We start from the raw sequence: 26,344 nt of genomic DNA on the forward strand, positions 1-26,344 counted from the left end.
TGGCCAAGTTTGAGACTCAGGAGAGGGCCTTCTCTGTGGCCACCTCTAGTTTGTGGAACATTTTGCTTTTCGGAGAATCCTTTCGCTGCCTCCTTCAATGGTTTACACCACATGGCTAAAACTTTTAAGGCTGAGGATTTTAATTTTTTTAATGTGGCAAAGCCTTTTTTTTCCAGTTACTTTAAACTACCGTGCCATCTCTGTTTCGTCTTCTGTTTCATTTTTAGCTTGTATGCTGATTTTGTGGTTTATTTGTTGTTCGCAGCCCTGAGGGATTCAAATACCTTGGAAGGGAGGGATATGATCCTTCAACTAAACAACCCCACGGCATTGTGGGGAAGGGGAGGCCCTGCATGTTCTTCACCCTTTGCACTTGAGTTGTGTGGCACACATAATTTATCATTATTACTTATCACGTTTTTAACCTTGGCCTTCTCCAATGAACTCAGGATGGTGTTCTGTGGCTCCCATTTTCCCTCAGCAGTAGTTTTGCCTCACCACAATCCTGTGTTAAGCTGAGAGAATGACTGGCTCATGGTGACCCAGTCAGCTTCATTGAGCAGGGATTTGAACCCAGGTTTTCTCAGTTCAAGCCAGGCACTTTATATTACTTAAGATCTTGGAGAGCTGTTGTCAGTCGGCGAAGAAAATATTGTGCTCAGTGAACCAACGACGTATTCAATAGTAGGCAGCACCGTCTGCCCATAAACCAGGGGTGGCAAACATGGGCCTCGCTCCCTCCACCACTGCCCCACACCACATAAAAAGGGGGGAGGAGAAAAACGAGCTAAATTTATTTATTTGTTTACATTTATATACCGCCCCACAGCCGAAGCTCTCTGGGCAGTCCATTTTAAGACTCTGTAACCACTACAAGAGCTTAGAATGGACACATTTAGTTTGTTTCCAAGCTAAATGTGTCAATTCTAAGCTTCAATAGTGTTTTGCCACTGAATTTCGGCAGCAAACCGTGACTTCGCTCCCTTTTTAAAAGGACCGCATGTGCTGCCCACCCATCATAAGGGTTGCACCACACATCCAGGTATCTTACTCAGATGCCTCAACACAATGTACAAGCCGAGTTGGAAAGTATTACATTGAGGAGAGGGGAAATAAAAACTCTGTAGTGTTTTTCTAAAATCTGCAACGGTCCTTTTTCACGCGTGCAGGGCCTTGCTGCAGAGATCCAATGTTGAAACTCACGCTAAGCCAGGTTAGGGAACAGGCCGAAGACTCCCGAAGGGTGGAACACTGGAGCTGGTGACCTCTTTTTACCAGCAGCTGGTTACAAGAGCAGGAACTGAACTGGAAACGTTGAAGAATGAACATTGTACCAGAAAAAAAAAGAAAAGAAAAGAAAAAAAATGAATAGGAGAGCGGATGGAAAGAATGTGTGACTTGGGTGCGTGAGTGAGTGATGATGTGAGTGGGCGGTTAATTAGGTTGGCAAGCGCAAGAGAAGCGCACACTCAGATGAACAGTTGGGCGAACATGAATTCAGAGTTGGGCCAACTTCATTAGCAACCATCGCGGTGCGTCGACCTAACGATACGAGGAACTTCGTAAACGCTCAGAAGACGGTGGAAGCCTCTTTCCTGGAGAATCGGGCGCTTCGCTGCATGCTCCCCCACCCCCCGCCCCTTCTAACATTAATTGCCTTCCCAGTTGGGGAGAGATAAGGGTTAAGGCTCCACAGTGTTCCTGATGAAAATCAAACCACTGCCACCTGCACCGAGGATTTTTTTTTTAAAGAAACAGATGTGATCGCTAAACCATGCAATAACAGTAAAGTCTGGTTTGACCCCTGCAATCCTTTTTTAAGAGGAGAAGCTAAGGATTAAACCTGACACCTTCTCTAGGCTGACCATATGAAAAGGAGGACAGGGCTCCTGTATCTTTAACAGTTGTATTGAAAAGGGAATTTCAGGAGGTGTCATTTGTATATATGGGGAACCTGGTGAAATTTCCTCTTCATCACAACTTAAAGCTGCAGGTGCCCTGCCCTCTTTTAAATCTGCTCACTCCTGCAGCTTTAAATGTTGTGATGAAAAGGAAATTTCACCAGGTTCTCCATATGTACAAATGACACCTGCTGAAATTCCCTTTTCTATGCAACTATTAAAGATGCAGGAGCCCTGTCCTCCTTTTCATAGGGTCACCCTACCTTCTCCATTCAATGCATTTGTTCATCTTGCACTTACTTTTATATATATGTTGTAGTTGCAAACTGTGGTCTGGGAGTTAATACATTAATACAACCTTCTTAAATGCCATAATATTGCTCCAGCTACCTAGTAGTAAGGGTTTCACAGTTATCGAGAAAATGCATAACTAAGACATTGCCTACAAAATCTAAAGAGTTGTAGCATTTCATACAAGAGAAAAGTAAGATTTTGTAAGATAGAGAAAGTTCACATTCCCCCCCCTTACACATGGATTTATTTATTTATTACATTTATATACCGCCCCATAGCCGAAGCTCTCTGAGCAGTTTACAAAAGTTAAAAACAGTGAACATTAAAAAGTATACAAAATTTAAAACCGTCAAAAACATAAACAGTATAAAAACAATGGTATCCATTTAAAAACAACAGTTCTGGGTATGTATTATAATTCTTAAAATGTGGTATATGGCGACAAAAGGGGCAGATAAAATGGTCTTGGAGGCCATTCTGCTCAAGAGGATCAAGGGAGGAATTTGTGCCTCCCCTAGAGTAACCTTACCAGCACCTTCTTAGGAAAACCTGCCTCTCATGTTGGTAGCCAAGGCAGATAAATCAGTTGTTCAGGCCCCGAAGATGAATGCAAGCCATGCAAAATATTTTTGTGCAGGGGGAAAAGACCTTACAGTGGAAATTGTAAAAGGCTTTGATGCAAAAGATAAATACGCTCACATAATTGTTCAGTAAATAATACGTTTTATACCACGATGGCATCCATCTGCAAACGTATAACAACACACAATTCAGAGCAAAGATTTAGGTCTCCTCCCCCCAAATGTGCACCTGTCATCTAGTACTGTAGTTGGGCAATTGGAGAGTAGTGACTCCTTCTTTGTCTCCCAGGGTTTCTTCCCCCTTGGGAAACCCAGGACTGAACACCTCCTATTTTTCCCCGTTCTTTATCTCCACACTGTGTTAAATTGCTTGGAAGATTACGGGGCAAGAAAGAGAGAAGTCTGTCGGTAGGAAGATAAGGGACTTCCTTTCTTTTAGATGTTCCCATCTCCCAGCTGTATGAGAATAGGCAGGAGATTTGTAAGATGGAAATCATGGGGCAGCTCCCTGGGTTCCACGTTCAGTATAGGAACCAGCCTCTAATACTCACATTGATTTAAGAACATAAGAGGAGCCATGCAGGATAAGACCAAAGATAGGGTGACCATATGAAAAGGAGGACAGGGCTCCTGTATCTTTAACAGTTGTATTGAAAAGGGAATTTCAGCAGGTGTCATATGTATATATGGAGAACCTGGTGAAATTTCCTCTTCATCACAACAGTTCTACAACTTCATTGGCTGCCAGTCCAGGTCCAGGCCCGATTCAAAGTGCTGATACTAACATTCAAAGCCCTAAACAGCATGGGGCCAGGTTATTTGAAGGAACGCCTCCTCCCATATGTGCCTGCCCAGGCCTTAAGATCATCCACATGGGTCCTTTTCTGTGAGCCCCTGCCAAAGGAAGTGAGGCAGGTGGCTACTAGGAGGAGGGCCTTCTCTGCTGTGGCACCCCGGCTGTGGAATGAGCTCCCCAGAGAGGTTCGCTTGGCGCCTACAGTATACTCCTTTCATCGCCAGATGAAAACCTTTTTATTTTCTCAGCATTTTAACACTTAATTTAACTTAAATTTAAACGTTGCTGTTTTAATTCCATATTTTAACCTATATCCATTTTTGCTGTGTGGTTTTAATCCTGGTTGTGCTTTTTATATTGTATTTTGTATTCGTGTTTTTAAATTGTTGGTTGTTTTTATGCCTTTCATGCTTTTATTTTTTGTGAACCGCCCAGGGAGCTTTGGCTAATGGGCAGTATAAAAATGAAATAAATAAATAAATAAAACAGTTAAAGCTGCAGGTGCCCTGCCCTGCCCTCTTTTAAATCTGGTCACTCTAGTATAGCTCCTGCAGCTTTAACTGTTGTGATGAGGAGGGAATTTCACCAGGTTCTCCATATATACAAGTGACACCTGCTGAAATTTCCTTTTCAATACAACTGTTAAAGATACAGGAGCCCTGTCTTCTTTTTCATATGGTCACCCTACCAAAGGCCTCTTATGCCACACATTAAATGCCTCACGGCTGCAGTCACATACCCACTTACGTGGGAGTATGCCCCATTGAACTCAAAGGGACTTACTTCTGCGAAGAGATGTATAGGATTGCACTGTAAGACGTCAACGGACTAGGTGTCTCTTCCAATTCCCCATTTCCACGTGATTTCACCAGGACTAGGGGAATGTCCGCACATAACCAGATTTCCTGCCCTCAGGCGAGTTTCATTTCCTCTACACCCCACTTCCCTGATTTCAAGTGGAATAGTAACCAGAGCTTAAATACCTGTTTAATAGTTTTAAAAATCCCTTTAGAAGTTTACTGATCTTCCTGCACTAAATGTGATTAATCCATAGTTGTTTGTTGTTTAACGCGCAATGCCAAGGTTACAGCTTTGCTGCTGTGACCTTCCCTTGGCGTCTACAATTGCTCTATTGTTTCAGAGTTATTGCTACAACATCCTGTTTGGTTGTATTATTAAGTTGTGCACAGTACATTTTGCGATGGATTTTCTTTCTTTTTTTGGTTTGGTGATAAAACAGAGACCTTTTGAACCTTGAGCAATGGGTGCAACAGTCCGGAAGTCCTTGGAGGCAAAAGGTTTTGTAGTATAGCTTATTCATATACAGCAAACTGAACCATTCATTGTACTAATCAGTGTGGTGTAGAGGGTTAGTCAGATTAGAACTGGAGAGACACAGGTTCAAATCCCTACTTAGCCATGAAGCTTACTGGGTGACTCTGAGGCAGTCACGGTCTTTCTCGGACTAACCTACTTGACAGGGTTGTTGTGTGAATAAAATATGGGGAGACTTTGGGCATATCTACACTAGTCCTTATCCTGGGGATCGTCCCGGGATCATCCCTGTGCATCTACATGACGCACAGGGGATCCCGGGGGCAGGGAGAGATGATCCCTCCATTTCCCCGGGATAAATGGGATGGCTTTTAACCCAATTCTTCCCACGGTCTCAGGATCGTCCCGAGATCACGGGCACCTGTCCTGGCTTTATCCTGCCTCCTCGCAAGTAAATACGAGGAGGCGGGCACCAGGCACGGAGCTCTTCAGGTGCTCTAGAATCATAGAATCACAGAATCGTAGAGTTGGAAGGGGCATACAAGGCCATCGAGTCCTGCTCAATGCAGGAATCTACCTTAAAGCATCCTTGACAGATGGCTGTCCAGCTGCCTCTTGAATGCCTCTAGTGTGGGAGAGCCCACAACCTCCCTAGGCAACTGATTCCATTGTCGTACTGCTCTAACAGTCAGAAAGTTTTTCCTGATGTCCAGCCGGAATCTGGCTTCCTTTAACTTGAGCCCGTTATTCCGTGTCCTGCACTCTGGGAGGATCGAGAAGAGATCCTGGCCCTCCTCTGTGTGACAACCTTTCAAGTATTTGAAGAGTGCTATAATGTCTCCCCTCCGTCTTCTCTTCTCCAGGCTAAACATGCCCAGTTCTTTCAGTCTCTCTTCATAGGGCTTTGTTTCCAGACCCCTGATCATCCTGGTTGCCCTCCTCTGAACAGCTGTACCAATCAGGGGTGGGGGGAGCGGGTGCTTTTTTAAAAACAAAATCAAAACCTCACTTTTCGTTGGAGCACATGTGCGCTTGTCCACCAGTAAAAAAAGAAAATGGCAGGTGCAACATCCTGCTTCCTCCCTGGATGGCGCGTGCCATGTTTGAACCCGGGGGGGGGGGGATCTCGCGATCAGCATCTCACGAGATCCTCCCCCTTCCCTCCCCTGGTCCAGACATGCCCTTTGTGTGCCATCCTGAACTCCTTGAAAGGAAGGCTTGATAACATTGTAATAATAATAATAAATGATGATGATGATGATGATGATGATGATGATGATGATGATACTAGTTCTGCATTTGATATCCACTGAACAGAGGAACATAAGATTTGCCTTGCTGGATCAGAACAATGTCTCTGTAGTCCACCTTTCCGTTTGCAGCCGTGGCTAGCCAGGTGACTGGAAGCACACGAGTTGGTGGCACAGAAAACCGATTGCCCTCCTTTTAACCACAGGCCTTCAGAGGTTTACTATCTCTGAACATAGAAGCTCTATTTAGCTATGATGAGTAGCTATTGGAAGATCTATCCTCCATGGATTTGTCTAATTCCCCTTTTAAAGCCACCTAAGCAACTGGCCATTTCCACATCGTGTGGCAGCAGATTCCATCGGTGAATGGTGAACAGTTATTTCTATTGAATCTACACTGTTCCTGGCACATGGCATTTAAGATGGAAGGGTCTGGGTGAATGCAGCCACTCCCTTAATTCAAAATACGCCAAGATTGCTGCAAACCAGGAAAGGAAACATTTTATGAACACTGTGTTCCTTCTAATCTTTATATGACCTGTAGAGGCAGGTGTTTTGAAGGGAAAGAATAGCTACGGATTATGCAACCAAACGGAAATACCGTAGCGGAGAGCTTCACCCGAATGCATCTCAGTCATTAAAGAGATTTGTGTCTAACCGTTCCCCCAGAGTCCCTCATGTACATGTCCGTAGGTCAGTCTTCCTCGCCTGGTGACCTCCAGATGTTTTGGAATTCAACTCCCATCAGCCCCAACTGTATGGCCAATGGTGATGGATGCTGGGAGTTGTAGTCCAAAACGTGTGGAGGACACCAGGCTGGAGATGGCTGGCCTAGGTGCTTGTCCATAGCTCCTAGAACACCTGCTTTGCATGTAGAAGACCCCTGGTTCAATCCCCAGCTTCTCCTGGTAGAGTTGGGAAAGGCTCTGCCTGAAACCCAGGAGATCGTCTTCTGGTCTGTGTTGACAGTGAAGATCTTAATGAACAAATAATCTGATCTAGTATCAGGCAGCTTCCTATATTATCAAACTTAATCAATCTCCCCCCGCTACACACACACACACACACACACACACACACACACACACACACAAAATTGCTCAAAAGCAATGTACAAAACACTGGAAACGTCACTAAGGAATATGTTCAATGAAAATAAAATGAGGATTAAAAGAATAAAGGGCATGGTCAAACCAATGTTAAGCACTTTTAACTTTGATTTCTCCCACTGAAATCAACTGGTTGCCCTGAGATCCGAACTGCTGGTACGCTGAGCGCTTTCTCACTCCAATTAGCCACAGTTAACATAAGAAGAGCCATGCTGGATCAGACCAAAGGTCCGTCTAGTCCAGCATTCTGTTCACACGGTAGCCAATCACATGCCCACGGGAAATATCAAAAGCTAGATTCTGCGGCCTGAATGAATTATGCAGAGTAATTGCAATTGCACGATTTTCCTCATTAGGCATTTTTAGTTCAATTTGTTATGTTGATTCACATTGTCTCCAAATATTTCCATATAATAAATAGTTTAACCCAGGGGGTCCTAACCCTTTTGGAAGCCTGGCCACTTTTGAGAATTCGAAATATATATATGCTGTGAGCGCCATCACAAAGTGGATCTCGTGGAGGATGTGGCTAGTCACGTAATGGCTGTTGAGGAGGCCTGGCTAGTCCAAAGTGAGCTGAAGAGGTCATGGGAGAGAAATAGTAAAGGCTAGAGGCTTGGAGGGAGGGACAAGTAGCAAGGCAAAGGGGGAAGAGGAAAGAATCATAGAATAGCAGAGTTGGAAGGGGCCTACAAGGCTATCAAGTCCAACCCCCTGCTCAATGCAGGAATCCACTCTAAAGCATCTCTGACAGATGGTTGTCCAGCTGCCTGTAGAAGGCCTCTAGTGTGGGAGAGCCCACCACCTCCCTAGGTAACTGATTCCATTGTCGTACTGCTCTAACAGTCAGGATGTTTTTCCTGATGTCCAGCTGGAATCTGGCTTCCTTTAACTTGAGCCCGTTATTCCGTGTCCTGCACTCTGGGAGGATCGAGAAGAGATCCCGGCCCTCCTCTGTGTGACAACCTTTTAAGTCTTTGAAGAGTGCTAAAGTGTCTCCCCTCAAGTGGGATAGAAAGGAGACTACCTAACATTTTACAAGGGTTGTTTTAAATATATTTGGGGGGGAAAGGGCAGGGAGTGGACAGCTTCGTGGCTGCAGGTGGAAGTTCCTGTGGATATCCTGGTGTCCAGGGGCACCGTGCTGGAGAACCGTGGTTAAATCAGTAATCGTCTGCCTCCAGCCAACACGCCAGAAATTATGAGGCTCCCCATGAAATCATTCTACGCTATAGCAGTAGGCAGACTGTTGTGCTAGAGGCTCACGGGTTTCAAACCCTCCTTTAAAGCCATAAGAATTGCCAATCCGAGTCAAACAAATTATCTACATTTCGTGCTTTTACTTCCTGCTCCTTCCTTGTTCTCTTCTAGCCTTATGACCATGGTAAAGATTACCCAAAGGTTGGGGGTGGCAGGCGGGGAGAAAAACACTTGATATGTCTGGGGAGCAATGAAAGCATGCTTCGCTTATATTGACCATGTAATGCTGAGATAGTGTCTGTTAGGGGGAAAAACCAGACAGTGTAGAGAAACTGAAATATTTTTAGCAGGTTACAGAGCTGTTTAAAATGCCGGGAAGATGGGAGGAACCGCAGCATCCTTCGCTTGTGAGGTCTGTGGTTTCGTCTGTGCTGCGTGTGTTTTATTTTCTCTTTTCCCACCTGCTAGTTAAAACCAGACACGCGTCTTCCGAATGGCCAGTCCTGTAAAAATCTCGAAGCCGCTCTGGTCTGACGGCATTTTCTAAGTAGTGTGCTCTACCTTTTCAGGCTCGGTAGGATGTGTTTTCCAAACCATCGATGTCGAGAGGACCTTATCCTCATCAGTCGGTCTGCCCAGTAGCAGTGGCCGCTGAAGCATCTCACGAAACGAAAACCACTACTGGCAGTGTGGCAACAGAAGGAAAGGGGAATTTGCACCCTTAACCACTAGTTGCTGGGTAGATAGTTGTCCCAGTGCGAGTGCAGGCTGCTTTTGTCAGCAGGGATACTGAGCAACCATCCACCTGAACCAGTCTTCCCCAACCTGGTAGCCTCCACGTATGTTGTGCTACAACTCTTCAGCCAGCCTGGTTGGCTGGGGTATGCCCTCCAGATGTGGTGGGTGCCAGATGTGTGGCTCAACACGTCTAGATGGGACCAGGTTGGGAAAGGCAGACCGAAATGGTCCTTATTGTGGCAGGTCCACCCTGAAGCGGAAAGGTGGCAAATCCCCTTCTGTTGCTATGTAAGAGCCACTGGTGCTTTGATCTAGAGACCCTCCTCACCAGCCACCACTGCTGCCAGGCCTGGTGTGATGAGCCACTGAGCAGAGCGTTGCAGCTCTTTGCATAGGTAGGCAGTTTAGTATGCTCAAACCTGGAGGGGGTTCAGAGGAGGGCAACAAGGATGTTCGGGGGTCTGGAAACAAATCCATATGAGGAGAGACTGAAAGAACTGGGCATGTTTAGCCTGAAGAAGAGAAGACTGAGGGGTTATTTTAGAGTAGACCCACTAGAGGCATTCAGGAGGCAGCTGGACAACCATCTGTCAGGTATGCTTTTAGGTAGATTACTGCATTGAGCAGGGGGTTGGACTTGATGGCCTTATAGGCCCTTTCCAACTATTATTCTGTGATTCTGTGAACCCTGGGCTGGTCATTGGATCCTCCTGGACAGGAAGAAGTATAAGAGGACTTCCTGGTCCAAGAAGTTGACCAAGAACTGTATCCTGAGCGCTGGTGTGTTCCTACGTATAACTTTGGGTTGTCCTTTGATGCTCACTTCTGGTTTGTTCTTTGGTTCTTGTTCACAGCTCACAGTTCCAGGCTCATCCCAGCCCGCTTCCCACAGTCCAGTCCTGACACAACATAATTTGCACTGTGAGCTCAAGCCCAGCTATGCAGGGCTTCTGGGCATTTCATCCCTCTCTATCTTCCATCCTTTCACATCTCAACTGGGTGTGTGTGGTCTTCTGTCTGATGGGCCCATGAATCACAGCCTTTCCCCGACTTGGTGCTCTCCAAATCTTTTGAACCACAACTTCCAGCATTCCTGACAATCGGTCATGCTAGCTGGGGCTGATGGGAGTTGATGTCACAAACATCTGGAAGGCACCTGTTTGGGGGAAGGCTACATTTAGGTGCTCTTCTGCATTTGACAAGCCTAGGAGAGTAACTGGCCCCTGTGTTGCTTTCATCTGGACATGATGCAGATGGAGGTGTTTTCTGAGAGTCTTTGGGGGGTGGGGAGGTCGGGAAGGGGGGGTTAATTTTGCGTGTGAGTCGAGTTGCCCGGAAATGCGCCTTCTAATTGCTTATCTTGTAAAATCTGCCCAGGTAATTGCTTTTACAAGCAACGAGGCGGGGCACACCCCTCGTGCCTGGCGGTTGGAGGTGCCTAAAATTAGGACTCGATCCAAGAAATCGCTCTCTTTCCAACCCATCACCCCATCAGCACACGGTGCTGCCTCTGTTAGCTCTTTGCATGTACAAATGTACCGGGGGAGGTCAGTAGAGTAAAGGGTGTTGTGCAAGGGACCTTACGTTCGGTGACAGGATGACCGTGATGTCAGGGTGGCTGTTGACTTAGTCGCTGCAAGATTCGGAGCAATCACTGTGACCTCTGTGGAGGTTTGTTTTTGGAAAGGAAAATACAGATTATTTTTAGGGCTGTCACCACCTGCTTAAAGAAACCTGAGTTCATTGATACGTTGTGTAGCACATTCTTATGCTCGATTACGTAGAAGGAAGTCCCACTGTTTTCTGTGTGCATGGGATTGCAGCCTCTGTCAATTAATTACATTTACATAGGAGTAACAATAGTTCTAGAGGGGGGGAAATTCTTTGCTTTTACACACACACACACACACACACACACACACACACACACGTTTATAATAGAAACATCTTAGAAGAGGCATTCTCCCTTGTCTCTCACACAAGAGCAACCTTCCCCAACCTGGTGTTGTCTAGATGTGTTGGACTGCAGCTCCCATAGTTCCCAGACAGCATGGCCACTGACCATGGTAGCTTGGATTTGTGGGAATTGCAGTCCCACACACTGGAGGACAGGAGGCACAAGGCTGCAGAAGTGGGGAAAAGTTTTTTTGAGATGGCACTTCTAATGTACCATTTTGTTCTGTTACTATGAATGAGGAGAAGAAGAAGTTTGTTAAAACATTTAAATGCCATCTAAAAGAGATTCACTAGGTTGTTAACATGAGCTGAGTCATAGCGGTTCCTAACCATTCACCAGGCTGGCTGGGGCTGATGGGAGTTGGTCCAAAAAATTTGGAGGACGTCAGGTGATGAAATGACAGAGGGTGGAAACTTTATCCCATGAATGTCTGCCCGCTTATCTTGCTGATCTCAGCTGCTGAGCAGGTTCATACAGCACTGGGGAGTTGAGTCCGTCTTATACCCATCATCTCAGACCAAATTAGTTACCTTGAGCACCATTGTTGGATATAAAATAAAGAAATTTTAAAAATGTTTGAAAGTTTCTGCATACTATTATTACTATTGATAATAATGCCACATCCCAAAACTAGATGTTTGGGATCATGCTGTTTTTCTATTTGCAGGGAGACCTGGGGAGGGGCGTGCAATTTACCCCCTGACATACACTCATATATACCTGCAGGCTGAGGTGGTACAGCCCAGGTAAACCTTTGCCACTGGGTCCTGCTGGAAGTATAAACTTCTTCCCCTTATTTGTTATATTTATAAGACACATATAAAAGAAATTAGCTTCTCCCCTACCTATATTAAGAAGGAGGAGGAGGAGGCTTTCTCGAGATTGCATCTTCTAGTCTTGTTCCATGCTCTCTGTTCATGTGCAATTCACAAGCACAAAGCACAGTGTGGGAATTGCTTTTGAGGAAGGTCCCAGCCCGTTGCTTCATTTGTCGGGGTGCAGCGGTTTCCCACAAGCTGATCTGCAGAGAGGTGGAGACCTGTTCAACCACACACATGTAGACACGCAACCCTGCCGATCCGCTTGTGGGCAACTTCAGGAGCATGCCAGAAGGTCCTTTCCTGCTAGCAGCCCATCTAATCCTTGCTTCAAGGCAACTTTTTATCCTTCTGTGGCAATGATCCTGCCTGCAGTAGCCAAAGGAGAGGAGGGAAGCTCTCTCCATTGGCAGGGAAAGGACCGTGGGCCTTAATATGGCAGTGGGGTGGTGAGGGAGAAGTGAATACCGCTTTAAATGAGGCACTCACTTTGCTGCAAAATGGGAAAGAGAGAAGCAGGTGGAGCCTTAATAAAGGGAACTATCAAGGTGTGTGGGCCATAGCTCCTTGTGGGGTTCCCCCCCCCATCAAATACAGGACATCAGTGGTTTACAGGTAATGGCGCTCTAACTTAGGGTGACCATATGAAAAGGAGGACTGGGCTCCTGTATCTTTAACACTTGCATAGAAAAGGGAATTTCAGCAGGTGTCATTTGCATATATGGGGAACCTGGTGAAATTTCCTCTTCATCACAACAGTTAAAGCTGCAGGAGCTATACTAGAGTGACCAGATTTAAAAGAGGGCAGCTTTAACTGGTGTGCTGAAGAGGAAATTTCTCCAGGTTCTCCATATATACAATTCCATTTGCATTCATAGGCGATTTAAAACAAAATAGATTTAACACTCACTGAAGACTGCTAGGTTTATTTTATTTACAATAATTTGCTCTAAGAACATAAGAAGAGCCCTGCTGGATCAGACCAAGGGTCCGTCTAGTCCAGTATTCTGTTCACACAGTGGCCATCCAGCTGTCCACCAGAGAACCACAAGCAGGTCACAGATGCAACCATCCAATCCCATTTCCTTGAATTGTCCTCTGAAACAAAGTAAGCTCGTTCAGGATTTAACCCTATGCTGTAAAATAGATTAAGCTCCTTAGAGGATCAGGCCTGAACTCACACATTTTTAAAAAGTTTTTTTTCTCTCTCTTTGTTACATGCCTTTCTCTGCTGTCTACAGGCAGTCTTCATTCCTTCAGAATGTTGCCCATTTTTGACATGTCATTTGTGGGCAGCCGGAATTCCGGTGCCGAGTCATTTGCCTGTCTCATGACTCAAACCTTCATTCCTGAAAGCTTCCACTTCCTTTTTGGGCAACACTCATCTTTTCCTAGAACTCTTGTTTTCCACATGCCGTACGGACCCTGAGGAGCTCTTGTGCCTTGTGATGGGATGGGGCTGAGCACAAAAAGGGCCATTGTCAATATGGCAACCATATTGTAGAAAGAGTCCCAGTAGCTCTGCCACATTTACGGAATTTCTTTTTTCTGGAGGTTCTCCCAAGTCCCAGCTTGAGCATATTTCAGGTTATTATTATTATTATTATTATTATTATTATTATTTATTGCATTTTTATACCAACCAATAGCCGAAGCTCCCTAGGCGGTTCACAAAACCTAATGCACCAAGACACCTCGAATTTCTTAGGTAGTGGCTAAGTATCATGTTTTTTTAAAATGTAGAGTATTTCATCATTCACTCAAGGCTGCAGGGATAGGAATTGGGGATGATGTTGATGCATGCACACACCCACGTCCTAAGATGGTTGCTAGTGAGGTATGGAACTCTTCCTGAGAAATTCATCCAGTATTGTCCATGCTTCCTTCAAAATTGTTCGGGTGTTTGCCCAAGAAGAACCTTTCATAGACACTCAAATTCCGCCATGCGCACAATGCATGGGATCTGTGGGCACACATGTAAGAAATGCAAGCTTTTTGCTTTCCTTGAGATATCTTGGGCAGTTTTGCTCACTTTGGAGGGAAATTTTGATGGCAGCTCTGGTTCGTATCATTTTCAGAAGTAGCCATCAGCAGTGTAACGAAGGTAGTTGCCTTTTTTCTTTTTCTTTTTGAGCTAGCTCTGCTTCATGACCAGCAGCTTGACTTGCAGAAGTGAAATTGGGGAAGTTTCCACCTCCCCCAGTCACTCTTATCTCTGTCCCAAGCCAAATGTCACATGCTCACTTTGGCTGCTTAAAGGCACAGGAGCGCAGGGCCAGTTTGAAAAGCACCAAATGTCACATTTGGTAATGATCAGCACGGCGCAACGTTCCATTTCATAGCTTCATCGGTTCGGTGACCTTTATGAACACAAAAGAAAGAAAAAGCGTGTTGAGAAACCATATAGTTTTTTCCACATTTGGCAACACGCTCAGCCTTTTATCGCCAACCTGGCAATACTAGATCACACTGTATTCCTCAACCAGGATTCTTACAGCCTCGCCACACTTACTCAGCATAACTGTAAAGCCCAAATTTCAGATGATTGCGATCAGGGACACCATGTTCTTCGTACAGGTTTGCAGCTAATTACTAAGGGTGTGGTTGCCCAATCTCTGACTCAGTGGCCCGCTCCAGTTCGTTCCCCATCTGCTACTTCCCTTGGGTCTGGAAGGGTTTCCCGACCAGGAAGCCAAGCGCAAGGGCACGCAGCCTGAGTTAATTTGAACAATGTGTGCATTTTCATCAAGCACAAATTCCGGCTCTTCCATTCTGAGTATTCTTCTTGTTGGTTGCCTGATCAAACTTCCTATCTGGGCAAGAAGCATTCCCAGGTTCAGGGGTTCTAGGGTGGTTGCTCCACATGGGATAGAGCTGGTGCAAGACTGCATCACCAGAGGCAGAATTATCTAAATAATAACAGGACAGGACATACGTGCAATGCTTCCAAGGGTTCGTGACACTTCACATGCATTATTCTTACAACAGCTCTGTAAAAATATGTCAGTATTATGTCCCCAAATGCGAGGGGGCTGCAGCTGAGAGAGACTGGCTTGTCCAAGGCCACCTCTTCGAGTTCATGGCAGAGGGCATGTCTACACCAGCCCTATGTCCCGGGATCGTCCCGGGATCATCCCTGTGCATGCAAATGACACACAGGGGATTCCGGGAGCAGGCAGGGATGATCCCTCCATTTTCCTAGGATAACCCTTAGGTAGGGTGACCATATGAAAAGGAGGACAGGGCTCCTGTATCTTTAACAGTTGCATTGAAAAGGGAATTTCAGCAGGTGTCATTTGTATATATGGGGAACCTGGTGAAATTTCCTCTTCATCACAACAATTAAAGCTGCAGGTGCCCTGCTCTCTTTTAAATCTGGTCACTCTAGTATAGCTCCTGCACCTTTAACTGTTGTGATGAAGAGGGAATTTCACCAGGTTCTCCATATATACAAATGATCCCTGCTGAAATTCTCTTTTTTATGCAACTGTTAAAGAGACAGGAGCCCTGTCCTCCTTTTCATATGGTCACCCTACCCTTAGGTGTAGAAAGGGCCAGAGTCTACATTTTAACGAGGGACTCCCTTAGCCATTGTGCTATATCAGCTCCCCCCGCTCTCTCTCCAGAAGTAAAAATAAAATATATCTAACAGTGTCCAGGTATAATCTGCTGGAGTGCACATCATTTTTGCCCCTGCAGGCTGGATCAGGTGTCTGCTGGGGTGGCAGGGACAAAGCATGTGTGTTCACACATGCACACACCACTCACTAGGGTGGCCAAATGTCCTATTTTTCAGACGGTAGTCCTCTGTTTGAAGGGCTGCAAGAGGGCAGTCCTCTAACTGAAGGCGTTCTCTATCTGAAGAGGTATCCAGTCCAAATCTGGTTTAAAATCAAAGGGAAGTATCCAGTGTTAGTTCTGCTTAGAGTAGACCCATTGAAATGAATGGGACTTCGGTTCATCATAAATAAGATTAGTCTCAGTCATTTCAGTGAATCAAACGTTCGATACTACCCATAGGACCACAAAGAGAGAGAGCAGGTAAAGCCCTGCTCAGTCCACCTGGAGAGCGGACTGAGCAGGTACACAGATTACCTGGTCACGGTCTTCATCACTATGGAGAGATGCATTACATTTCTATTTAAATTAAATTATAGTCATTGTTTCTAAATGTTCACCTGTAGCAACAGCTCTTGGTCTTGCAGCAACAGCAACTGTTCCACATCACAGGAGCTCCAACCCCATCACCAAAAGGAGAAAGAACAAAAACGCTCTAGGAATGGGCTCTATGGTTCCTGATGTAGAAGCCTCATTCCTAGAGTGTCCCAAAAGCATTCTTGGAAACTGGCAGGAACCTTCAAGAACGGCTTCCTAGGATGCTCCGTGGAAAACTCTAAGAATGGGGCTTCTATGGTAGGAACCATAGAGCCTGTTCCTAGAATGGGCTTTTCATGCCTCTCCCTTTTTGGGTGATGGCAGATGCTGTGAGTCTCCTTTCTGGTGTGGCAGATACTGTGTGAGACTGGGGGCTGTCAGTCAAGGCTTCTGATCGGGAGAGTACTTTTTGCGCCAATGCTGTAAAGGAAAAAAAGAAAAGAAAGCGCAGTTCAGAAGTTTTCGAAGTGTTTTCTCTGCCTCTTGATTGCCCGAGATGTATTCCAGCAAGGAATCCAGAAATTTCTGCCTCCCCTGGCAACTGTTTGTGCCTTCCTAGGGAAAGTCTGTATATTCTGTGCTTTAACATATATAATGCAGTTTTTCACGATTTTCTCTTTGGCATAATGGTGTATTTTTACAATTCTGCATGTTTTTAAACTGGTGGTTGTTTTATTATGGTTTTAATTTTTGTGAACCGCCCAGAGAGCTTCAGCTATTGGGCGGTATAAAAATGTAATAAATAAAAATAAATAAAAAATAAATAATTACTATTCTGAAAATAATAATCCATTTTTGCTAAGTCATGAGATGAGCCCTGGGCTTGTACAAGGTGCTGAAGCCACTGAAAAGCTTATTTGTCAACTCTGCTGGCTTCTGAGATTTCACCAGGTCTTGCTTGCTCAGCTTAAGGACTAGAAACTTTAAAACAAGAAAAGAAAAAAAAGTTGAGATTGTATTCTATGACTGTAGCCTAATTCTACGACTTTTCTGTGCTTCTGCAACATATGCGGTCCTGCCCTAAAGAGACCGGCATCTGTATCGGAGGGCTAGCGTGTCTACCAACTGTGCCCCAGCTGCGGCTGAATGCTGCTGGCACTAGTTACACAATCAGTCCAATTAGCAAAGCCCTGTCCATGTTCTCTCTCGAGAACATCACAGCGCACGACTCCCGGGCCTTTCAAAACTTTGATGCTAATTATGCGCCTCTTAGAAATCATGACGGGTCCCAAGGCCTGTGTTGTCAAGTCTTCGCTGCCATTGATCGGAAGCGCTTTCGTACATCTATAAAGGTCTTCGGGCTTTAATTCAGCATCAAAGACCCCCGAAGCAAAGCTGGACAGAAGCAATGCGCCAGCAGTTGCTTTTTACCAGGAAGAAGTGGGGTAACGGAGCCTCTTTTGTTTGCTTGCCTCGCCATGAAGGGACCCTGTGCGGTTCAATGAGCTTGGATGATTTTTAATGGGCCTTCTCATCGTTGGCTGCCAAATTGTACTGAGGGCCGGGCTTGAAGCTGGCTTGTTGTTTTCTGCCGCACGCTGCCAGGAAGAATTCAGATGTCTGGGGATGAGGATTGTAAGGTGTAAATCACCCCTGCTCAGCTGCAGGACTGCAGTGAGGTACACCCGCTGCGTGCTTCCTTACGTAATTACAGAGGCATGATAGAGGAGTACAAAATTATGCATGGTGTGGAGAATGTGGGAGATATTATTGTCCCTTTCTCATGATACTAGAACCCGGGGACATCCCAGGAAGATTCAGGACAGAAAGAAGGAAGGACATCGTCACCCAGCGCATAGTTGAACTATGGAACTCACTACCACAAGATGTAGTGATGGCTTCCAATTTGGATGGCTTTTAAAAAAGGGGGTTGGATAAATTCCTGGAGGACAAGACTGTCGATGGCTACTAGTCCTGACGGCTATGTGCTATTTCCGGTATCAGAGGCAGTAAGCCTATGTACACCAGTTGCTGGGGAACGTGGGCGGGAGGGTGCTGTTGCTACCATGTCCTGCTTATGGGTTCCTGGTCGGCAGCTGGTTGGCCAATGTGTGAACAGAGTGCTGGACTAGATGGACCCTTGATCTGATCCACCAGGGCTCTTAAGTTATTATGTTCTTACAGTCTGAACAAAGGAAATGAGTATTATGCACTCCTGGAGGGGTTGAACAGGAGAGGCAGCTCGAGTTCTGTGCAGTTTGTTCGACATCTATGCACTCTGTCTTTATGCACATACTCCAGCAGTGCTGTTTAAGACGGACAGACAGTATGAGCGTTCCCCCTAGCTCTTTCACTGCTCTGCATTTCAGATCCCCTGCAGGTGTTCCTCTATATCTGCAACAGCCAAATGTTTACTTTTATTTATTATCTAATATAAGAATACGGTAGTGTAAGTCTTTTTAATAGAGATCTCCCAGACTGATTTTGCTCATATTTGTTTTAAACTGAAGCTTGAGCAGTGAAGACATGGAGAAAATTTTGAAACTTTAAAAAAGTTCAAAGCTTGACCTCTGGTGAGTTCAGGAAGTGAGAAGGATGGGGCAAAGGGGAGGTTAATGTACAGGTATATGCCCCACACTGTGCATGTAATGTAACATGTGACACAATATGTGTCTCCACGTGCAATAACGCCTACTCCTGTGAGCTCTTAGAGTGCTGGGCCAATGAAAGGACAGGCACAGAACGTTGGGGAAAGGGCAGAAGAAAAGTCAGTGGGTGGTAGTTAGAGGAGGAGGAGGAAGAGAAAGTGAGGAGAAAGAGCTGAAAGGACACCAGAGGGAGAAGAGAGAGAAAAAACTTACATCTTGTGTTTTATACTTCAAACTTCAAGAAATGGTACACAGTCTTTTTAAAACAAACGTTTTTCACCTTTGCTGGTTTATTTGTAGTACATTTATTTCAAAAGTATAAAGTTGCTCCAGTCGCAAGAGAAACAGGCAAACATATTTGCCTACTAGCCCCCATGCCAACACAGGATTTGTAGTAGTACTTCTATATCCCATTCTTAATTGGAGCTCCAGGTAGCCTCCTCCAGCTACCCAAGCACTCAGACTACTCACTAGGTTTTATCCATTGTCCCCTTGATAAACACGGAAGAAAGGGGCCAATAATTTCCCATGACCCTTGCTCTTTTAAAGGCAAGGTGAAACACACATCCTGCACAACTAGTGAGGCTTAATGTATGTTTTGCAATGTTGTCACTGGAATATTTTGCACTCTGTGCAAAATCACACCCTAGTATCCAAGACGCTTGTGGCAGGAGGAATGGATGCCTTGAGCAACGTTTCCTTTGGAGGCAGCAATGCCTCCTGTAAGCACTGAAAAACACCCTCTACCAGGTGGTACCTGTTTGCTTTTCACATCCGCCCTAGCAAACATCAGCAGTTTTCTCAGCCTACAGGTGTGGCAAGACAATAAAGTCTGCCGGTCTCTTTCCATCCAGCCGATCACCACGCCCCAGGGTCCACCTTCTTCCACAGCCGATTGCTGGATTGATTTAGGAAAAGCTGTCCAAGAAGAAGATACAGAGTAATTATGATTTACTATAATTTCACTCCCACCTTCCAGGAATTATAGAGCTTTAAGAAGAAATGCAGTAGGCATTATGATGCAGTGGCCTTGACTGTTCTGCAGTTCAAACAAAATCTAATCTCTGGTGGAGAACCTAGATAGTAACTAGTCCTTGCTTTTCTTTCAAGAAAGTACATGGGTCTATCCCACTTCATCCAGCAGGCCTTGAGGAAGTATGTTTCTGTTGTTGCTATGCTGTTGGAGATCAGGATTTTGGTGTGTGTGTGTGTGTGATTATAACTTGTAACATTATATTCATGTTCTTAGGGGTGGTTTTTTTTAATGATATTGGCTCCTCTGATTTTGTATTGGAAGTCAGATAAATAAATTGTTTTAGGCTGGAGGAGCGGGGCAAGGAATCTCTCTAAACGGAGAATCTTCAGCTCTTCGCCAAATAGCAGCTCTTAGGATTCTTTGGTGGAGATGAGGGGAGAGATCCATATAGTGGCATATCACTGATACAGCTTCGTAGTGTACCAACGTCCCGTGTCTTGCTTTGGGGATTGACCAAGGGTTTGGGAATCCATGCCTTCCTAATTTAAGCCCGACGCTTCAGAGATATCCATAAGACATCCCTTTCATTCATTCACCAAACGGAGGGAAGTCGGAGGACCATGGCTGCTAGGTACGCCCATGAACCAGAAACACTTGCCGGCCCTAACCCTTCCGGAGAATGCACAGGCAGTGCTAATGTGGAAGTGTCCAACTGTATGCACATACCTCCTTGTTGCACTAATGCCAAATGCACAGCAACCAGGGGCAGGGGGGGCAGCGTGGCCCTGTGGTGCATTCCCACCGCTATCCTATGTTTGATGTATGTTGGGGAAAATATCTGAGCCCCACATTTCATCCGCACCTTGAACCTTGCACCCTGAGTACATTCCTCAAGACAATCTGCCTTTTGGATTTAGAAGAAGAGGAGTGGTAAGACCTCAGTTCGAGCAGACGCTTGTAACGGCAGCCAGTGAGTGTAGAATAAAAGTCCCCAAGAATAGAGCCGCGTTCTAAGCTAAGGACATGTCGTTCCTGTTTGACTGACTACAGTTACATCACTCGGATATTTGCTTTGCGCTACAGGGCGAGAAATGTGAACCAAAAAACAGAAAAATAAAGTTGCCGGGATGGGGCGGTTTGCTGATGAGCAATTTGTTTTGTTTCCATCATTTTGTAGTATTTTTGAAATGATTATTCATGGTCCGTCATGCTGCATCTACAAAACTCTGCCAGACACGTATACTGGCAGGCAAGGGAGGAGGTTTCCTCTGAAAATGTAAACTGACCCCTTAAAACTCATCCAGGCATTTAGAGCTAGAATGGGACGAAAGTCACATGAATCCTGTACAACACATCCCATGCAGGTCCCTCCTCTGAACACGCTCCTGCTTGTCTGCGTCCTTCCTGAATTGTGGTGTCCAGTTCTGGACTCCACAATTCAAGAAGGACGCAGACAAGCTGGAGCGTGTTCAGAGGAGGGCAACCAGGATGATCAGGGGTCTGGAAACAAAGCCCTATGAAGAGAGACGTAAAGAACTGGGCATGTTTAGCCTGGAGAAGAGAAGACGGAGGGGAGACATGAGAGCACTCTTCAAACACTTTAAAGGTTGTCACACAGAGGAGGGCCAGGATCTCTTTTCGATCCTCCCAGAGTGCAGGACACGGAATAATGGACTCAAGTTAAAGGAAGCCAGATTCCAGCTGGACATCAGGAAAAACTTCCTGACTGTTAGAGCAGTGCGACAATGGAATCAGAGAGCTTCAGCTATTGGGCGGTATAAAAATGTAATAATAAATAAATAAATAAATATACCTAGGGAGGTTGTGGGCTCTCCCACACTAGAGGCCTTCAAGAGGCAGCTGGACAAGCATCTGTCAGGGATGCTTTTGGGTGGATTCCTGCATTGAGCAGGGGGTTGGACTCGATGGCCTTGTAGGCCCCTTCCAACTCTGCTATTCTATGATTCTATGATCCATGGCCACAGGCTGAGGCCGATGGGAGTCATAGCCCAAAACATCTGGAGGGCACCAGGTTTAAGCGTATAGGCCTGCAAGCTTTAAACAGTCGGAGCGATCGCTTTACATTGCTTCCTTCTCCACCCTGAACCGAAAGGTCTCTCAAAGCAGTTGGCTAATTTTAATTTGTGAAGAGAGAGAGAGCGCCAGCCTGGTGTAGTGGCTAAAGTGTCGAACTGGGAGTCGGGACATCCGGGTTCTAGTCCCCACTCGGCCATGGAAACCCACTGGGTGACTTTGGGCCAGTCGCAGACTCTCAGCCCAACCCACGTCACAGGGATGTTGTTGTGAGGATAAAAATGGAGAGAAGGAGGATTATGTATGTCGCTTTGGCTTCCTTGGAGGGAAAAAGGCGGGATATATAAATAAATGCAATAATAAAATGTTGATCAGTAGGTCTGCACGTTAAGAGCAGACCAGCTTGTCTCCTGGAAGTTAATTTGTTTCTGGTGTGCTGCTGTTGGAAGGCAGGGCTCCCTGTATACCGTGCTACACAACCTTTGCTGGTTTGGGAGTTAGAAACCACATGCGCGCAATACATACACAATTTGGGATGTCCAGATTTTGTGAAACCCATCTGGTGAGTGTTTTGTGGATTGTGCACTGTCATCCGTTCCAACGTTCATTCCCTGAGATTCGAATTCCATCGCCACCACTGTTACATGGATAAATACCCAACTAAGAAAGGTTGCAACAATTTTATGTAATTTATGTTGGTACACAAAACATTTAGCGTATCGTTCCCCCCCCCCCCCATTCCTTTCGACTTTTCCCCATGTATATTTCCCAGCACGGCACATGTCTCAGCATATTTTCCTGTGAATGAATTTGCATAAATTTTGGGAAAGTACAATAAAAATAAAAATCCTGAAGTCCACAGACTCCACATGGCCTGGGGAGTCCGGTCCGCTGTGGATTCCACAGGTCAGATTCTTGGACTCATTTTAGTCTGTCTCAAATTTCTCCACCTTCCCTAATTCCCCCGCAAACAGACACATTTCAGTGATCTTTCCTCGCTGGTAGCAGCAGCAGAGGAACTGCGATCTGCCTAAGGTCATGCAGAGGCAGGAGAGCTTTCACACTGCAACTTTTTTTGGTTTAGATGTGCTTGCTTCTAATATTTTCTTTTCATTCTCTCTTATGACACGTAGTAGCTTTTGTTTGCTAAACTGTAAGCGATCTTATAGTTCCTGCAGTACAGCAAGACAACGCCTGTATTCAGATTTGAACAATAAGCTGTTTCATTTACATGTACTCCCCTCTGCTAAGAGACAGATGATTAATCAACTTAACTCTTTATCCATTATAAATCAGTTGACAGACCTGTAATTTTTCAGCACAGAAAATCCGGGTAAAATCACCGGTAAAATTATCAGATGTTTGATGAGGACTTTTTTGGAGGGGGCAGACAGTTTCAGGGTATCTCGAACCCAGGACTCTTGCAGCTAGATGCAAGAGACTTCCCATCTATTGCACTCTAGTTTACCAAAAGAGGGAATTGCTGACCAGTGCTGCTGTGTTCCAGCGCCCCCATGCAGGCCGGAGGGTAGTATTGCAGCTCCCAACCCACAAGGACCAATTGGTTCTAGATGGGTCCTATAAAGTTTCCAGCCTGACTTCTCAGTTCTGTAAAGAGTTTCTTAGGGTTCCCATCCCACCTTACTTGCTGAATGCCGTCAGGGCTCACTTGGACCATTTGCCTGACCTAACTGCTTGCCTTAAGGTTGTCAATATTGACAAAGAGAGAGAGAGATGACAGATGCTATAATATGACCATCTGTCAGGGATGCTTTAAGGTGGACTCCTGCATTGAGCAGGGGGTTGGACTCGATGGCCTTATAGGCCCCTTCCAACTCTACTATTCTATGATTCTATGATAGTTGACAGTTCTGTTTTAGAGGCCAAAGACACTCTGTTCCTTTGGAGTACAAAGTTACATAATTCCTCATGTGTCAGGAATGTCCAAGCTGAGAATCTCTTGTAATTTGATGTCTCTCTTCATGTAGCTCTGCAAAGAGAGAGAGAGAGAGAGAGAGAGAGAGAGAGAGAGAGAGAGAGAGAGAAAATGAGATTACGATTTCCCCGAGGATCCGTCACACCTTCTATTATGAGATTCTCAACATCAAAGGCACTCATGCAGGCTAACTTCTTTCACCTTTGTACATTAAGGCAAGGCATTTCCTGTTACGTTTATTCCTTTTCGAGTTTTCTCTTCCCTTCTCCTCCACCTCCCCCCACCCCCCACCCCTTTGAATTAAAAGTTGAGGATGGAGAGCAAATAGTGCAGCAGGCCGGACCGTTGCTGGCATCATTTGAATAATCACAATAATCCCTTTTTAATTTCAGGTGCAGATGTTCCCCTCGTGAGGATTCTTTGTGCCAAATCAAGCAATGCTGCAAAGGAGCCAGATGCTACTGGTGGAGTGATGCCATTTTTTCTTGCGGATTTTCAGCCTGGGCTTTTATTTCAGAAATGGAGACATTTGTAGTTCATTAGTCAACACAGCTCGAATAATTAGTGCATCGGGAGGAGAAGATGGGGGAAGAGGTGGGCCATTGACTACGAGCACCCCGTGGCAGGTGGTTGGGACAGCTTTGTTCTCAAATCTGTGAAATGGGAATGAAAGTGGAACCTGTCTCAGAGGCTTCTTGAGAGGGCAGATGAAATAAGAAGGTGCCTTGGGAATAAGGCACGCTTTGTGTCAACAAGATTCAAGGTGGTATACAATTTTTCCGAGCTGGCATTTTCTTTCCATGGATGGCGCCAGAGGGCAGCAAAGTTAGGCAGTTGAGGATGGCCCACATCCATTCAGGCGATCACAAACTGAGGACCACTGCTTCCATCTTGGTTCTTTGCTGATGTAGTGTCAAACCAGGTAGGAGACAGCTCTCTCTCTCCCTCCCTCTCCTTCCAACCTGCCCAGCCCAGTGTCAACAGAGAATATGCCTCAGAGTCCCATATTTATTTATTATTTATTTATTTATTGCATTTATATACCTCCCCATAGCCGAAGCTCTCTGGGCAGTTTACAAAAGTTAAAAACAGTAAACATTAAAAACAATTATACAAAGTTTAAAAACATAAAAAGCATGAAAACAACAGCATCCTTATAAAAACAGCTATTCTGGGGTCCGTTAAAAACCAACTCAGCATATGTTATTAAATGCTATTAAATGCCTGGGAGAAGAGAAAGCTCTTAACCTGGTGCCGAAAAGATAATGTTGGCGCCAGGTGAGCCTCGTTGGGGAGATCATTCCATAATTGGGTGTGTGTGTGTGTGTCGCCACTGAAGAGGCCCTCTCTCTTGTTGCCATCCTCCAAGCTTCCCTCGGAGTAGACACTCGGAGGAGGACCTTAGATGTAGAGTGCAGTGAGCTTCCAACCGAAAATAAACACCAAGGATGTCAGCAGAAAGAGTATTTATTATAAGAAAACAGAAGAGAGAGAAACCAGGTTAAGAAAAGAGCAATACGAGCCAGCACAGTTACATGTACCTAACTTTGGTGGTGGCCATTAGGATGGAGGAACAAGGTAGGTTTTGAGATGGGACTAGAAGGAAAAGAGAATGGTGGCATAGATGTTTGGGGAGGGAATGTCTTTCCTTCCCCACAGGGCAGGACTTGATCTAATGCACTTAAGGTACAGGAGGATAAGAGTTTGGTTGAACATTAGGAAAACCTTGTTGATGGTAAGAGCAGTTGGACGATGAGACCAATTATCTAGAGACGAGGCGTGCTCTTCCATCACTGGAAGTCTTCCAGAAGAGGCAGGACAGTGTGGGGAGGCAGTAGGGTGCCCTGGGACACCTTTCTTGGCACTCACCAAGGTGCCCTTACTCCCCTCAATTTTTGTGGCCCTTTTTTTTTTTTAGAAACAACTTTTCTTACAGGCAGATAGGATTGCTCCAAAGCAAAGTGAGGGCCTTTGGCCCCCTGCCACCTTCCTCTCCCATTCATGCCTCTGGCCCCACATGGGGCTCAGGGACATTCTTAGGCAATGAAGAGCCGGGGCGGCTGCAGGCTGATGCATTCTCCTGCTGCATGCCCAGTCAGCAAGAAAAGGAATGAGGAGGGATGGAGAGAAAAAGGGACCCCTGTCTTTTGGGCAGGTTACTTGACCTAAGGGATGAGCCACACATCACAGAGCAGCCGTTCCATGGCGGTGTCCAGGGAAATTTCTCAAACAGTCAAATAGTTGCCTATCCCTGCTGTACACCCATCTGTACAGATGCTCTAGCTCTGGACTTCCTGCAAGACTGTGGATGATACAACCCTCTAGCTCAGGGGTCCCCAGCCGGTCCGTGGCCTGTTAGGAACTGGGCCGCGCAGGTGAGCTGCTTTCACACCCACTCCACCCCAGCGTACCTGGGCGTGGGGCGCCATCCCGCATGCCCAGCCGAAGCAAAGCCAGGACACTGAGGGTGGGTGGGTGGCTTTGGAATTGTGCGCCCAGCCGGAAGCCGCTCTAGGAGAGCGACTTCCGGGCGCGCTGTTCCGAAGCCGCCTGCCCGCCCCAGCGTCCTGGCTTCGCTTCGGCTGGGCCCACCCAGCCGAAGCGAAGCCAGGACGCTGGAGTGGGGGGGCAGGGGGGCTTCCCAAAACCATCTCCTTAACCCCAACCCCAACCCCCCCCGGTCCGTGGAAAAATTGTCTTCCACAAAACCGGTCCCTGGTGCCAAAAAGGTTGGGG

The 26,344-nt window shown here is 45.8% G+C and overlaps 1 long non-coding RNA gene across 2 annotated transcripts in view; it reads left to right on the forward strand.

Annotated features, from left to right (window-relative positions):
• The window catches only part of LOC134404099 (uncharacterized), a 160,388-nt gene extending 134,448 nt beyond the window's left edge, over positions 1-25,940 (forward strand). For both annotated transcript variants that reach the window (XR_010025846.1, XR_010025845.1), the window contains exon 5: positions 24,001-25,940. This is a non-coding gene — a long non-coding RNA (uncharacterized LOC134404099). The remainder of the gene's footprint in view (positions 1-24,000) is intronic.
• The last annotated feature ends 404 nt before the right edge of the window (positions 25,941-26,344 follow it).

The sequence above is a fragment of the Elgaria multicarinata genome, chromosome 9 (genome assembly GCF_023053635.1).
Source record: "Elgaria multicarinata webbii isolate HBS135686 ecotype San Diego chromosome 9, rElgMul1.1.pri, whole genome shotgun sequence".
Taxonomy (NCBI): domain Eukaryota; kingdom Metazoa; phylum Chordata; class Lepidosauria; order Squamata; family Anguidae; genus Elgaria; species Elgaria multicarinata.